The following is a 17,756-nucleotide window of genomic DNA, read 5'->3' as shown; positions in this document are numbered from 1 at the left end:
TAATTGTGTGCTCTGTATTCTACAGGACATGGTAACCACAGGGAATGCTGTGGTCAGGCCATCCTAGTCCTCCTTCAAAACAGAGACCTCATGATCCCAGTGTACTAGTCTCCAAAGAAACAGAACTAATAGGATATATAGACAGTCCCAACTTACCATAGTTCAACTTCATGATTTTTCAACTTTATGGTGTGAAAGTGATATGCATTCAGTAGAAACCACACTTGGAGTACCCATACAACAATTCTGTTTTTTACTTTTAGTATAGTATTCAATAAATTGAATTACATATTCAACACTTTAGCATAAAACAGGCTTTGTGTTAGATGATTTTGCCAAACTACAAGCTAACGTAGGTGTTCTGAGGATGTTTAAGATCGGCTAGGCTAAGCTATGATGTTTGGTACCTTGGGTGTATAAAATGCATTTTCAACTTACAATGATTTCAACTTATGCTGAGTTTATGAGGACACAACCCCATTGTAAGTTTAGGAGCATCTGTATTTATTATGAGGAATTGACTCACATAACTATGGAAGCTGAGTAGTCTCACAATTTGCTGTCTGCAAACTGGAGACCCAGGAAAGTCAGTGGTGTAGTCCAGCCCAAGTTCAAAGTCCTAAGTATCAGAAGAACAAAGGTCTCAGTCTGAGGGCAGGAGAAGTTCAAGTAGTCAGAGAGCAAATTCTCCCTTCCTCTGCCTTTTTGTTCTGTTCAGGTCCTCAACACATTGGATGATGCCCACTTATACTAGGGAGGGCAATCTGCCTTATTCAGTCTACAAATTTGATGCTATTATAATTCAGAAACACTCTCACAGACACACCAAGAAGTAATGCTTAGCCAAATATCTGGGCACCCAATTATTCAGTCAAGTTGACACATATAATTCATCACTACACCTGCTATCAGGAATGTTGATGGCTGGTAACTCATAACCAAGTCACACTCTGAGAAATGGCCTCTGATAAAGGGATCAAAGTTGCCCAAGGCTCATGCCCTCTCTCACAAGACAGCCTTCCAGTGTCTGCTTGATAGGAATGATCGTGGGGAGGAGCAAAGGGCCTACCCACTTGCCTCAGTTTGGACCAACTCTTAATGGCCTGTCCTGCTGCAGAGCTCCCTGTGGGATCTGCTGAGGTTTCTGTTGCACTTGCATCAGCTTCACCCTCTGCCTAATCCTGCTTCCCTCAACCCCAATAGGTGCTGCTTCTGAGCACATTTCCCAGTAAACTTCCTGTAGGCAAATCCCTGTATCAGAGTCTATTTCTGGAGAACCTGATCTAAAACTGTAACAGAAGAACATACAGTGTCTCACAGTTTCCTGAAGCCATAAGGAACTTCATAATTGCATGGTTTCTCACAGAGAATTGTATTCCAGATCTCTTACAGACCAAGGAGAGTGAGACTCTTCTAAGGAGAGTGGGACTCTTATGTGATAGACTAACTCTCTTACTGACCTCATCTTTTATACCCAGCCTATTACATTTCTACCCAAACACATTTCCTAACACATATGTCTCTCTACCCTCATATTCCAATATTGACGTGGTCATAAACTTTTTCATTGAAAAGCTGAAAACAAAGGTACACAAAATTACTTTGAAAGTATAATGATATAGTTTGGATGTTTGTCCCCTCCAAATCAGATGTTGAAATGTGATCCCCAGTGTTGGAGATGGGGTTTAGTGGGAGGTGTTTGGAACATGGGGTTGGATCCTTCACGAATGGCTTGGTGCCATTCCCCTTGGTGATCAGTGCATTTTTCACTCTGTTAGTTCATGTGAGAACTAGTTGCTTAAAACGCCGGGCACCTCCTCCCTCTCTCTTGCTCCCTCTCTCATCATGGGATACACCGGTTCCCCCTTTGCCTCCCACCATGATTGTAAGTTTGCTAAGGCCTCACCAGCAGCCAAGCAGATGCTGGTGCCCTGCTTGTACAGCCTGCAGAATTATTAGCCAAATAAACCTCTTTTCTTTATAAATTACCTAGCTTCAAATATTCCTTTGTAACAACACAAAGTGGACTAACACATATAGTATCCATTCATCTACTATAATAAAAATAAATAAATAAATAAATGCAAACATTAGAGTTTCCAAGGTAGTATAAAATGTTACGCAATTTAATGTGTCTTTACATTTGTTTACTAAGTTTGGTGCCTAAATTGGGGTATTATCTTCAAAGTAATCTTGATTTGATGTATGCACAAATATTAGCTCTCATAACTTAAAAACTCAACTTTGTGTTATTAACACAGCTAGTAGATCATGTAATTTTCCTAAATTGTACTGTAAAAACAGAATCTCCATAACAGATTACTCCTTGATGGAGCCCAATTTAGGCTGGAATTTTATATAATCTGGGTTGGCCAAGTTGAGCTTCTATGACCCATGTTTAGCAGGTCATAGAACATTTGTAACCCGCTACAATTGTTTCAGGTTATACAAAGAGTTAAATATAGGCTAGTGGAATTAACACAAAGAAGAAATTTAAAAAAATCATCATTCTTCAATGCCTGTGTATAAAAACACAATGATCTACTCTTAATTATGGCTGAAGATTTATGTGGGTCAACACACGCTCTGGCAAGTGATATAGTTTCACCTGAAAATTGGTCAAGTCTGATTGGAATATTAATTTTTGACTGATCTTGTATTGATGTTATTCACAAATAAAAAGCCTGTGTATTTTTTTCTGTATCCAAACACCTCCTCATATAATAAAATAATTTTACACTAATTGGCTAACTGAACATGTGATGTACTAAAGTGAGACTAACAAATAACAAACCAAGAGAAAGAAAAGAGCAAACACAAGCTGTCATCTCAAGATGCACTTTCAGAGAAAATGCAGCAGACATTTGTCCATAAAGAAACGCCCAGGTTCTTCCACTTGGGGTATCCCTCAGCCTATTTTTGGTGCTGTTATAAATTTAAGTTAGGAGACACAAGGAACATTTTGCAGAGAGTTCTCAAATCTAAAGATCTCTTCTCTAAGTGTCCCCAGAAGTTCTCTGAAGGAGTAGTTTAAGTCTACCTAAAACAAATAAGTGAAGCCTTTCTGCATTTCTTTATGAGGAAGGGAATGTCACAACCATTTACATATGACTCAAGATTTCTTAGAATGAACTCTTTCCACAAGGCAATTCCTCTGATGAGGCTCAACAAATCAGAAATTGGATGATTCAACGGGCAAGATTCTACAACAGCAACTAACAGTCTCAACACAGTCCAGTAAACCCAGCTGTGATGACTGCCCATTTCTACACAGAATCAACCATAACTAGCAGTTTTATTTTCACTGGCAGCTACCTTTATGATTCAGATGTCCCCAGTTTCTCAGTTAGGTTTTCCAGGGCTGCTAAACAATCTTCCTATATTGTCTGCAACCTGACTGGGTAGCAGGGGAGGTGGGATGTAAGTCACTTAAAAACCACCAGGAGTTTTTGCTATCCTTTTCAATTAAACACGTACAGGTCATTTTTCTTGGGATTGTTTGCCAAGTTTGTAAGTTTTTAAGCTTACTATATTTTGAACTCTGGCCCAAATTCAAATAATAATGAAATAAATTGCTGTACATTTTTTCAGAGTTGATCTCAGAAAAGCTTACAAAGGCACAAATTATATGTTATTTTTAGACAGTAAATAACTCTTATCTACCAGCACTTAGACAAATAAAAAGTATTTAGAAACAAGTGGTTTAAATGAACCTTAGGATATTTGCAAGTGTATAAATTATGGGAAAAATAAAAGAGATTAAAATACTTTTAGTTAAAATGATTTGATTTGCTGTGATGCACATTATCATTATTGAACATTTCTATCTTAATCTCAGTGAGCCTGTTTTTAATATGCTTATTTATCACAAGATATAAAAATGGAATCATACTCTAAGCTCTACAAAATCTTTAGAAAATACGATGCCAGTGAGAATGCAAAAGCTGAGTCAGACTGAAAATGTAACTAGATGACCTGCAAAATCCTTTCAATCCTAGCAGTTTAACAACTAGAAGTTCTTTGTTTGCATTCTGATTATTTTCCTCATCAGATTTAATAAATTTAGATAAATGCATAATGTGTTACTTGCACACTTCTTAATTCTAACAGAATACACGGTATGGAATTGATACATTGATTGATTGAATTTCTGTTTACTCTTTTCCATTAAGGACTTGAGGCAGCTGGGAGTTAGAAAAAGGGGGAGGGGGCGGCAAAGCATGAAATGTAGTAGCAGTATATACATGAATATAAAACACAAAATCAAGAAATTAATACCAAAGAGAAAAAAGAAAAAAAATAGTGTCAATATATTTGATTTACCTGAATTTCTAAGTTGGCCCTGAGCTTCCTGGTAAAGATAGTAAAATGGTAATCAGAACCAATTATATTGCTAATTTTTTTTTTCAGAAATGAGGGAGTATTATAGTTCTTAAAAGGAAATCAAGTTTTTTTAATAAATTATTTCTAAGAGAATCGCTCACAGAAAATTTTGTATTAGTAGGCTAAGTTAGATAATAGAGAAAATCTTTAACTTCATTTCCAGCAAATGCTTTAGCATATTTTGTCATAAGACATGTGTAATCTCAACTATAATTTATGACGTGCAATTCTTCAGGAGAATGAACTAATGCAATCCAAATGTGCAGACTTGTGCTGATTCAAACTAATTGAAAGGGAAAGTAAACTGGTCTTTGCCCTCTATCACACTTTATTGAAATGCAGCGATGATCTCAAAGACTTTTGAGTTGTATAATACAATTTGCCTATACACTTTTCAGAGTTCTCTTTGGGGGAAGGAGAGTTTATGGTATTAAGTTTCTATTTTCAGTTAGTAATAATAATAGCTAATATTAATTAAGTGCACGCTAAGTGCCAATTTGACAATTCAGGAGTTCAGAAGTTTGATCCATTCAAAAATGTGAGACTTCTCTCTTACCCATATGCTAGGTGTAGGGTCTAATGTTGATATATGATCCATTCCTTTCCCTCTGCACATCACATGAGTGAAACGTTCTTGTTCTAAATTTGCCAAAAGCACCAGTAACATTCCCTAGCAGTTATCACCTTAACACAAAGAAATACATATGTATTAGAACATTTCAACCTAAGTTTGGGTCCCAGCTATCTGGCCATAGTCTTAAGATCATCAGTGTATCACAAAAGAGAAGACAAGGATGAGAGCTTTTCAGCATCTGTAGGCCCTGACCCCAGTAGTTTTTACCAGGTGCTTGTTTGTTTGTTTGTTGGTGTGCATTCTTGTTTTGTTGTTGTTCTTATTGTTTTGTTTTTGTTATGAATCAGTTTTATATTCTTGCGGATTGGGATGACGGGTGGGAAAAAAGGCCAGAATTGTAACCCCTAGTAGTACCTATATTCATTCATTCATCATTCCAAGTATGTGATATATCTATTTTTCTAATTGCCAGAAAGTAAAATATGGCATATTCAGTTATCACGTAGTCTTCTGCAAGTAAGAAGGTCTGAATTTGCCACTAGTTATTGCACATCTGTTTACTATCATACATCAGTTTAGAGAGGTACCAAAGAGTTAAGCTTTACTTATCATCTAAGGAAGAGTGGATCCCATTATCTCTTAAGGCATACAATTAGACCTGCTTTCCTGGAATTAAAGTTTAGCTTATTAAAACAAAGACATATCAGAAATGCAGTACAATGTATTAAGATAGTAAATGCCAAGGATGTACGGTGTATGTTACCATGTGCACTTTTGTGTGCTGAGAAAAATTAACAGCACCAAATTATTTCCCTAAGCAGACGTTTTGCGGGTCCTGGATAACCTAGAAAATACCAATTAACCTGGCCAAAAGAACCTTGGAAAACATTAAGTACCCCGTGAAGCCAAAAGACAGCATGAGAAAGAATAATGCGATGCCTCAAGCTCATTTCAAAGGAGTGCCATTTGACCCAAGTTAATATAGATCACAGAAGTCTTTTCTCCTGATGGAAGCTTTTGATGTACATTTTTGCAAGCCTTGTCTTCTTTATAAAATCCATGATGTAAAGCAACACCAAGTAAAATTCCAGATGTTTCCACTTATTGACCTTTTCTGGCATGAAAACTGGCACTTTTATGTGAAAAATCTGTTTTGCCAAATTTTTTATTCCATGATTGGAATGAGAACCACGTAAACTAAAAGAACTGTGAAGACACAGAGTGGCAAAGATATTCTAAAAGAAAGAAATCAACTTCTATACAAATGTTCATTACAGTTATTTTTTCCTAAAACAATTTCAAATCCCAAAGTGAACATATAATAAGCCGTTCATTCAATTTGCAAGCTAGAAGATGCAGTGAAGGTAAAGAGATTAATTCAAACTTAGAACACCTGAATTTAAGTTGTATGATCTGGGACAAAGATACTTAACCACATGTATTCTTCTGTGAGATGAACACAATAAAAACAACTCAAAGTTTTTGTATGAATGAAAGCAAATACTGCATATGAATGCACTTTATGTAGTATAAGATAATGTATAGATCTTATTATTAAATTTCTGAAGTTTGTTCCGTCTCTTTTGATTATCTCTTTTAATCTCCTATGGTATAGGAATCACATTTGTTAGAATGCTCTGAGTGAAAGTTGGACGTGTTCTACAAATGAAAAGTGTGAACTTCAGAGCATCGACACTCCAATGTATGTTTTGGCTCGTTTGATATATATTTGTTTATTTTCTAGTTCTTAAATATGTTTTAAATATGAGAAGTAGCTGGGTTAGCTACACTTTAATTTGCTTGTCACTGTTTCATTTTAAATTGTGTAAATGTGGTACTACTAATTTTTAAAAATGGTAACCATTTTTTTATATTAATATTTTTCTGACCTCCATGTGTAAATGAAGAGTTGACATACAGAATTATAATCAAAGTACATGCAATTCATACTTGATTTTTTTCCAAGGTGATTTACAAAAAACTAAAATTTGTATACTTCTCATTTTAACTGACTGGGTGAAATTACATAGAACTGATATGCCATAAATAATTATTCCCCTATTATTAAATATTTATATTGTTTTCCAGTGTTTTACAATGTTTGAATTGGGCTGTTATAAACATTTTTCTATATACACATTTTAGTTTTTCTTTTGTTCTTTTTTTTTTTGTATTAATTATCATGAATCGGATAATTTTATCAAAAAGGATCAATAGTTGTGGAGCCGTTCACACGGGTTGATAGCTTGATTTTATTATCAGCATGGGAGTATTCCTATTTTTTCAAAGCACCAACAATGTAACTCTGAGCTATATATTTTAATGTTTTTGTGTGATTATACACAGCTCTTTAATCTCACTGAAGCATATTAGGTAAAAAGTGAGTTTTCTCATTGTTGACATGTAAGCTTCCAAGAAGCAGTCATTAAATGATAATAACTTTCCCCACTGTCGTTATGCCTAATGGGCAAGAATTATACTTTCAAATAACACCTGATATATTTTCCCCTCTTGATAATCAATTTGTTTTTAGTTATGCAACTATTCCACCATTAAAACTAGATGGAGATAAGGTTTATTATTTAATTTAAGACAGAACAAAGAGGATAAAATCATACTATCGACGTTTTAGCTTCTGAGTATACTTTTGCAAAACTACAGCAGAAGTGATCACTCTTGAAGCCCATATTTTAAAGAGCCAGGCTTGACACAGAAAAGTTTTGTTGTTGTGTTTGCTTTGGAATTCTGCAAACCTTAAAAGATCCAGAACCCAACCCCTGGAAAGGTTGTAAATTTTGTTCATAGATGGATTGAAAAAACTATACATGATGATTTAGGAGTTAGCTGAGGGAAGAAAAGCATTACCAGCTAACAGGAAAGGGAGAATTAGAGGGGGTATGACTAGGCATTTTCTGCAGTGGGCCTCCAACTGTGCTCAGCTCTCCAACTCATTTTGGCTTTTGTGCTGAATAGACATCAGGGTGGCTCCCATAATCCCAACATCTTGGGGCCATGCTCTTGAATACTCTCTCTCCTTGAGAGAAGGCAGGTCCTGTGACTTGGTTCTAGCCAATAGAATACAGCAAGTTAACAGGATGTCACTCCTGTGATTAGGTAACATTTTACAGCAAAAGTGGTGAGATGTCTCTCCTGTGATTAGGTTATATTATGTATTACATAAGGACTGTGTCTAAACAGAGACTATCCTTGAGGGATTAATGAAATAAGTGGCCATATTGGAGAAGGCCACATGGAAAGGAACTCCAGGTGGTTTCTAGAAACTACTGCTCTAGGACCTGAGGACAGCCAGCAACCAACAGTCAACAAAAATCCAAGGCCCTCATTTTTACAGTACCAAGGAACTTCATCCTGCCAACAACCTGAATGAACTTAAAAATAGATTCTTCCCCAGTTGAGCCTCCAGGTGAGAATACATCCTAGCCAACCGATTGATTGGTAAGACCCTGAGAAGAGTACCCAAGTAAACTGAACCTGGACTCCTGACCCATGGAAACTATAAGAAAATATATGTGTGTTAATTTAAGCTGCTAAATTTATAGTAATTTTTTATTACCATTAATAGAAAACTAATACAGGGTTGAAATTTTCAAGGGGGAAACAGATGGACTACATAAATACTCAATTAGGCTAAGAGAATCCCACATCAGAAAGAACTATTCTCCAGCAACTTAGAGCACAGCTTACAAGACTGAAAATCTTGTAGAGAAGCCTCAAGTCCACAAGTCCCCTAAGCATTAGAACAGTGGCCCAAGGAAGCACCTAGATAGAGGCCCAAGGTCAACCTCCTCAAATTTCATACTACCCAGTGTTGAATGGATGAGTCTCAGAAAATTCTCATCACTCCCTAAGAGAGATGCAAAAGTGGCTGAAAGAGCCAATGGCCCAGAGAAGTCAGGAGTTGGAATAGGAAGGATGTAGTCCTTAAGGTTTCAACAGAAGGTACAGACCCACATCAGGAGTCACCATAGCAGAAAAAGAAACCTCAACAAAGTCAACTCCCTTCCTTCCACACAAGGACAATTCATAAACCCACTTCCATACTACTGCAGAATAGATGAAAGAAAACGAGAGTGAAAGAACCCTGAGGGAATTTGTTTAATCCAAACAGACTAAATGTCTTTACATTTATCTATTTCAGTTTTCCACCATCAGTAGACATGGGCATTTGAAAGGTAAATTAAATTTTAGTTACAGAGAAGTAAAGTGGCATAGTTGAAACCAAAAAGGCCATCCACTTGGGGACTATATAATTTGGAAATCACTATATTTACTATGACAAATAGAAAATATCTATTTATGTATGCATAATTTTATTAATGGTATATTTTGGCTCTATTTTATCCTATTATTCCAATTTATGATTTCTGGCCTATGCTGTAAATTTCCACTATCCACCATTTTTTTCGTTGATTCTTCTATGTTTGACATCCATACAAAGAACGCAATTGCAATTAAGAATGTTTCTTTTATTTCAAGCCTTATTCCTTTATTCCTGTTGGAATGATAAAATTTTCCAGCACTAGGGAGGCTTCCATGCAGGGACATTTTTATTTATTTCTGAGTTCTATACCAAACATCTATCATCTTCCTAACACAGAGCCGATTTAGTCTCCACAAGTGATGTGTCAACAGTTATTAAATTAGGCGTGTTCTCAGCCTTCATCCTAACCCAGGATACTAAAGAAGATTCTGGCTTGAAGTCCTCAGTCTCCTGTCAATTGAATTCAATACATTCTCCTGAGTTTGTTATGCAGAATCAGGAAGAAAGCTAGAGACAGAGAAAGACTGGGAGGCCACAGGCTACGGCTGGGGAAATCTTTAAACAGGGAAAGGTTTGAAGATTATAAGGAAAGTTTAGAATAAAAAAAAAATGTAAAAGCAGTCGTAATGAGTAAAGAAAATGCATGAGAGAAGGAAGAAAAATATTTTTAAATTGCTGTGATACATGTATTTTCTTTGTGCTATTTGAAAGATACAAATAAAGAATTTTTATTTTAAGATTATCTTGCAACTGGATGTGTTTATTCTAAGCTAAATACCACTTCCACTAGGCACTATACGAATGTATGGAATTATTCTTAATAAATACTACATGCTGAGTATGTTTATTTCTTGAAGGTTCAAGATCTTCATTGTGTTGGGTCATACAAAAATAATGAATCTGCACTGTATGAGGTTATAGATGTAAATATAAGTACTTGGACTGTACATGGGCCATCTAGAATATGTCATAGAATGATTTGAGGATTTTTTCTTAACCCCTAAGTCTCTGATTTATCTTTGGACTATTTCTCCTAAAAGTGAACAGAATGCATCTAATTAAAGTTTTTCCCCCGTAGATTTATACACGTAGATCAGTCACTTTGCTGCATAATAGAGAACCACAAAATATTGGGGACATAAAACAGCATTTATTTCTTGCTTACCAGCCCATTGTCCATTAAGATCAGTTTGACTTGGCTTGAAGCTGCAGTTGGGTACAGGTCTATTTACATGTCTCTCAGGGTTCTTGGACTAGCAGCTATCCAAAGAACATGCTTTGAATGCAAGGCAGGGGCTCAAGAAACGAAGCCCAGCTGTGCAAGTATGTTTCAAGTCTTTGTTTGCCTCATGTTCACTAAAGTCTTATTGGTCAAAGTAATATTCATTGACCAATCTTCAACTCAAAAACAGGGGACATACACCCCACCTAGCATAAGATTATACTACTACCACAGAGGAATGAAGATGTGAGGCCAATAATTCAACATATACATTTTGCTAAATTACATTTTATTATACATATGGCATATTTTTCATTATCTTAAAGTGAAAACATTGCTAATGCCTTTCCTAATATACTCATAGGATTCCATGTAATCTTACCATTATCATCATAATTTCTGCTCTTGTGAAAAATATGGCCCCAGGTCATATTTGCTAGTTTTATTTCTTAAAACCATATTCTCTGGTTATAAAAAAAAAAAAAAAAAAAAAGACTTGTTAGCATTAATGTCATCGGTATAAAATGATATCTACAGAGCCTATAGACACACTTGAAAATTGTATGTAAAAGAAAAAACGCTGTAGACAACTTCCCCTGCCTATCCCATACACCTGTCTGTGCCTGTACCACCAACTGTGGATGTTGCTTTATACTTATTTCTGGTCCCCCACTTTTGGAGTGAAGGTGACTTTTGGCATCAGTTTTTTTTAAAAAAATCTTTAATAGCAAATTTAAACCCCATGATAGAGAGGCTGATAAACCCAGAAAATCACAGCTTGATTTAGAAAGCAGCAGGGAGCTAGTAGGGAGACTTAAAGAGAAAGATTGAATTGCTGGTACAATAGAAAAAGAAGATTGCTTTTGCTAAAGACCATTTTTGAAACTCCGCAGAAACATGACTGTGTCACCAACCAGATGAAGAACTTCAGGAAAAAAAAAAAAATACCAAGGCAGGAGGAAATTGCAAATATCCCAGTTAGAAAGCATGAACCAAGATGCAAGCAGATATGGCCATTATAAACAAATGGACAGTCAGTGTTTTCATTACCAGAAAAGCTCAGCCATCAACTTAACAGTATTAAATGTCAGATCCAGACTAGGACCTTGCCTGAGGGCAGATCAAAGAAGAAACATCAGCCTACATGTACCCACTTCTCCAGTAGTAGTAGTAATAGTAGCAGTAGTAGTAGTAGCAGCAGCAATAGTAAAGGTTGCCTCCCAATTTTGACTGCTATAAAAGAAATGAAATTTAAGTTCTGCATCTGTGGAAACTTGGGCTATCCACTTACTGACTCTGTCTCAGGTACCATCTGTTTATAATTGATTCAAAACTATATAAATAGATTAATATGTCTACCCTCTTCCCACCTGAGAGAGAATAACAAAGAAATCTGCAAAAATGTATTAAGCTCTTCAAAAGAGAGGTGTCAGCCCATCTCAGAAGACAGTAATTATTATTACTTACATCCTGCCTCTTCCAAATCTGTCTCATTACACCAGTACTTTTTTAATGGATGAAAACGTTTTCCCATTGAGTTCTTGGTTGAGTTCCATGTGGTCATAAGCTAATCACTGCTGCTGTTGTTTCAGTCTTATTCAATCTGCTCACCATTGTGTAAGCTGCAATGATAGTACTGTTGGGGTTATGGGGTTTTTAATCCAATGATAGCACCCCAAATGAAAAAGGTACAGGGTTTTATGAAGGGATTTCAAATTCAGAAAGAGGTCATTTCTCCTTCAACAAAAATAACTAGATGACTTAGCCCTCATTTCAGAGTGGCTTAGCTCCTGGAAGATACAGCATACCCATGAGATTTTTCTCCAGCACCTAGAAATGGCAACTCTGTTTAGCCAAAGCTCACACATCATGATATAAAGTATGTCCAAGCTCATTTTTGAGCAAACTAGCTTATACCATGCAAACTCTTCAATCCTTTGATACAGATTAAAGTCTGTCAATTAGAGTATGTAAATAAGAGGCTTCAGTCTACCTTATAGAGAGTAAGGGCTCCCCTAGAATTGAACTTTTTCCAATGAGAACATTCCAGAAGCACTATCACAAATCATGCAGATTTTCACATGTTAAAATATTTCTTCGTATCCTGAGTATGTGGTTGCTGCACAGAGACCCTAAGGAAAGTAATAAATTATGAGATCATATTGTCAATGACATTAAACTGCAGCCAAGGTAGGAGTCATCACAGATGAAATGAACAAATGACATCTGGCTCTGTGTTTTGTGGCCCAATAAGAAAATAGAAAATGATAATGATTCATGACTCTTTGTACTATTAAACAGTAAGGAAAACATTTTCTGAGATCATCTTAAATATTATAACTGTGAGTTTTCCTTTGTATCCTCTGATAAGTAATAAATAATCAAATAACTTTGTAATTATGTTTATCCCTATACACTAGTCAAATAATGGTTCTACAGTCAGTCAAGACCAGTCATAATGGTTCCATTCATACTTGAAGTAGAGATGAAAAAAGCATGAACTTTGAAGAAAGAATATCAAATCTGGGTTTGCATCCCATTTCTCAGTAAATGACTCGACCTCACCAACCCTCAGTTTCATCGTCTATAAAATAAGGAGAGCTGTCTAGTCATGAAATTAAGAAATCATGCATGCCAACTACCTGGCATGCAGATGTCACTCAAGATAAAAGCTCTAGAATAATGAAGACTGCATAATTCTTGAGCATCATCTGAAAGTCTTTCTTAAAGTCTCTTTCTAAAGGAATAAAAACTATGTTTCTGTAGACTAAATGTTTTTACAGATGCAAGGCATAAGATCCATGAAGGCAAATAAGCTTTTAGAAAATTTCCAAATTCTTTTGGCTGCAGTTATAAAACTAGTTCTGCAAATTAAGCACAAAAAAGTCCTTAAAAATGTCCCAGTCTGTGATGGGCCAAGTTTTATTCCATAGCTCATTTGGATAAACACTAAATTGAAATGATTATCACACACACAAAAAGAGAGTGATTGAGAGAGACTGTCGTATTAGCTTCTCCAATCCCTATTTGAGTTCTCTTTAGTGTGAGGTTTAGAAAAGAAATCAGGAAATCCAAACACTCAGCTAATAATCCTGGCGGATGTTGAAAAGGCCAAGCACTTGTCACAGCTGATGACTGACTCCCCTGATTAAGGATACCATAATGTGCTTTTACATAGCTAAAAGGTAAACAACAACTATTGGCAATTCCTAATTTACAGATAGGTAATAGCCCTGGCCTGAATTTGGTTTCTTGGGTGTAGGGGATTATGTGACGCAAAAGAAAAGACAGTATCCTTTGTGTTTTCCAGCATAAGGTCAAAGCATAGGCAATATTTTGAATTGGACGAGATAGACTAGATTTTTGCTTCCTCTTTGTCACCCCATTTTCTTAGTTTCTAAGGTCCCTTTTCTCCTGTTTGCAGCTTCTCAGTCTGCCTAAAAATTATTGAGGAAAGTTCTACCTGAATCCTGTATACAATGTGCCTGGTATGTAGAAGTTACTCAAGATAAAAGCTCTAGAGTAATGAATATTTGTTGCACATCTTCTGAAATTCTTCCTTAAGATCTCTTATGTTCCCAAAATCCTTTATAATGCAAAATAAACTTATTTCCCTTCTTTTCCCCCCAAAATCCCAACAGGATATTAATTTTACACCATTCAGGATAAAATAATTTATACTAATCTGTGATTGACTGATAGTCCCCAAATGAGAGTTAATTGTATTTTTAAAAGAGAATGATCGTTGCCAAAATTAATGCCTAATTAGTAGAATGTAGAACAGTGTTACAAAGTATTGAGTGAATATAGGCTTGTTTTTAATTGGGGGAATGAGAAAAAATAGTTAGGCTTTGGATAGATGAGCCCTCAGGGTCTGCTCCTCTAAACTGACCTAATTTTTTTCTAGATTCATTCCCTCCTAAAATTCTGCTACCACAGATTCTCTAAGAGTTCCACATATTTTTGTTTGTTTGCTTTTTGCTTTTATCCAAGGAGATTCATATGACAACAAGGTCCTTGGCAATAGAAACAAAGGAGCCAATGTGGAAGACAGCATAATTTGAGACTATGGGTATGCACTAGCTAGGGGAGAACACATTTTTCATCTGAATATTGATAAAAATCTACATAATTACCATTGAAAAGAAAAGGCTGACCCAGAATTAGGGACATGCCATTTAATATTATGGCCATTTACCAAAACAAAGATAGATGTGAATACAACTTGTAATAAGTCAAGGTATAGGAAAAAACACAAGATAGTTTTCCAGACTCACCGGAAGCCTCCCATTCCCATGGAACTTGAAAAGGTTCACAGGAGGATGTATACTGTTGCATCTATGTAGACAACTGCCAAGATCTGTCACCACAACCGCAGTACAGAGGAGGAAGCTTCAGCTGTGAGAGGTTAAATGTCATATCCATAGGAAAAACAATACTGAGAAGAGAATCTAACTCCTAATTCCCACAGCATCCTTTACTGTAGCCTTTCCTTGGCTACCACCACAGCGATATATCTCAGCTTTTAGTCCATCCGTTACTGGTACCAGAAAACACAGATGTGAACAAAAGCACACGTTACATTTGGATTTGTTCTGGCTTGTTTGACTCTCCAACATGTGTTCTTAGATCAGTAGTTCTCATTTTGAATCAGATAATAATTTTTAAAAAGCTTAATCTCTGAGTGAGCCAATTTTGAAATTCAACTGATTTTTGCCACCAACCACATAGCTGGGATGAACTTAAAATATTGAAGCCACAATGCCACTCACTATATAACGATTTTGTGCAAATAACTCAACTTTTCTCAAATTCAATGTCCTCTTCTTTAGAATGGGGATGATCACACAAACCTACTGAGGTTGATTTTTACAATTTGACAGTAATGTTAATTTTCACGTGGCTTATTGCAATAGCCTCATCTCCTTTTCTCCCCCTCTGGCTTCCACTCTTAACCACCTTTCGTCTATTAGTAACAAAACAACTGTAGTGCTCCTGTTAAAGTATTAGTTCTATCACTCTTCTGCCCAATGTCCCTGCCCTCATGCCTTCTCATCTCATTCAGAGTAGAAGCCAGAGCTCTTCATTGGTTTACATTGTCTGCCACCTCTTCATTGCCTCTCTGACCTGACCTGCCACAACCTTCACCCTGGATCATTTTGTTCCAGTCACTCCAGACCCCTCTTTATTCTTTAAACTTTCCAGAACCACTCAGGGCCTTGGCATGTAGTTTACCCTGCTTGGAAATTCTTGCCTAGAGTATTCACATGAATCACTCCCTTACCTCCCTTTACATCTTTATTCAAAAGCTGTCTTCTCAGAGAGGTCTTCCCTGGCTTTCCCATCTAAACTCACAATCCACCTTCCTCCTAATACTTCCTCTACACTACTTTCTTTTTCTACTTAGCACCAATTAACATACCCTACATTTATTTATTTATTTGTATATTTTATTGTCTCTTTCACACTAGATATAAGCTCTATGTTAGCATTTTGTTCACTTACTGACTATGGGATCCTGTGGAAAGGGGAAAACTCCACTTTTCTAGAGTTTATTCATCTGTTTCCAGGATAGTCCGACAACAATGCTTGACACATACTAGGAGCTTAATAACTGGTTGTTGAATTTAAATGAACTTTGAAAATGATGACCCTTGACACATGAAAAAGGTGGACAAGAAGGAGAAAGGGAAAAGGAAAAAGAAGATTCGAGGAAAGGAGAGAGAACAACTTTGTTAGATACGCTCAGACCACCATGAAACGAACAAAGAAAACTAAGCAGCAGAAGGAAAACAGGAAAAACATCAGTCAATTATAATTGAAAAGCCCCGAAAGAAACAAAAGGAAGCGCAAGAAGGGAGAGCCATTCTTCATTGTTCACTCAGTATTCACCAGGTTTAACTAGAGTTTTATCACAACCTGGTGCAGTATTATCCTCAGAAACTGGGGAAGGTCTTCTGTGTAACAGCAGCTCAGTTATTCCCTTGAGGCAGTCATGAACTTGCGAAAAACCTAATGCATATACAGTGATTCTAGGATACTATTAATGATCAGATAAACTATTCTCCATCATCATGTGTTTTCTTGAGAAACTGATCTGAACATAAGCATAATGCCAATGACTAAGAGTACCACTCTGAAGCATGGTCATGACCTATAATGTTATACGTTACACTCTTCAAAACACACACTCGAGTACAGACAAATATACCTCCTTACTAACAATTAGTAGATACCCAATCTTCCTGCAGTGCAAGGACCCCAGACTTCTACACTTTTCTAATTCAGATCTCAACCAATGGAATTCCCTGGAACAAGGGGGAATTTCCAGCACACTAGAGGCAGCTTATCTCCATTCATGGGATGTTCTCTCAGGCTTCAGGAGGGTTTCTTTCCCTCCTCATTCAGCCCCCTACTATGATTTCCACTTTTCTCTCATGGGAGACTTTTCTTCTCTAGCAATCCAGTCTTGCAAAAACGATGTTGAATGTCTGGTAAATTTGTTCTGAGATATCTTTAAAGATCTGGGCTGGGGAAAACAGCATCCACTTTGCAACCTTCTTGGGATTTTCACTTAACTCCAGTCTCTTCATCCCAGGATTTAAAGCATGATGGAAACTTTAGCTCATGAATCAAATCAACCCTCCAGAGCTAAAAGCCAGCTGTATTTGCATAACAATTTAGCAGATCCAAACAGCAGGGCAAGGTCGGGTGAAAGAAATTGCCAAGGTCATGGTTCTCCTGAAGTGGTATTAGACTTAGAAATGCTGATCCCCAATGCTTGCTCCACCCCGTGGATCTCTCCCTCCTACTAAACGATACTGTGGAATAAAATAAAATTAATCTACTGTATATGTGCAAACCACAGGCCTGCCCTTAACTCTTTCCTTACCTTCTAGTTTCAGATTATTCAAATCATGGAGGAAAAGATTAGATCACAACACATTGACTTCACTGTATTACTATACAAATGAAGTAACTTAGTAGAAACTGTGATCTGGGGACTCTTGATCTAAACGGGAAACTGCTGTTGACTGCATTTGAAACTCACAGTACTTTGAAACTCTTTAATTTATTGAACTAAAAGAATTGCTTTGAATTCACTTTGTTTTAATTCTGAGAACCTAAAAACACGGGGATTTTTTTAAAAAAATGCAAAGGTGCACATGCCAGAGAGAAAGAAGCTGAGGAGATAAAAATGTGTAAATAATTCTTACTTTAATACCCTTAGCTAGAAAAACCTTAAAAGCGACACATCCAGAAGCTCGTTAAATCACAGCCTCTTTGAACCTATT

Source organism: Chlorocebus sabaeus, chromosome 12 (genome assembly GCF_047675955.1).
Source record: "Chlorocebus sabaeus isolate Y175 chromosome 12, mChlSab1.0.hap1, whole genome shotgun sequence".
Taxonomy (NCBI): Eukaryota; Metazoa; Chordata; class Mammalia; order Primates; family Cercopithecidae; genus Chlorocebus; species Chlorocebus sabaeus.
Note: the sequence above shows the minus strand (reverse complement) of the source record.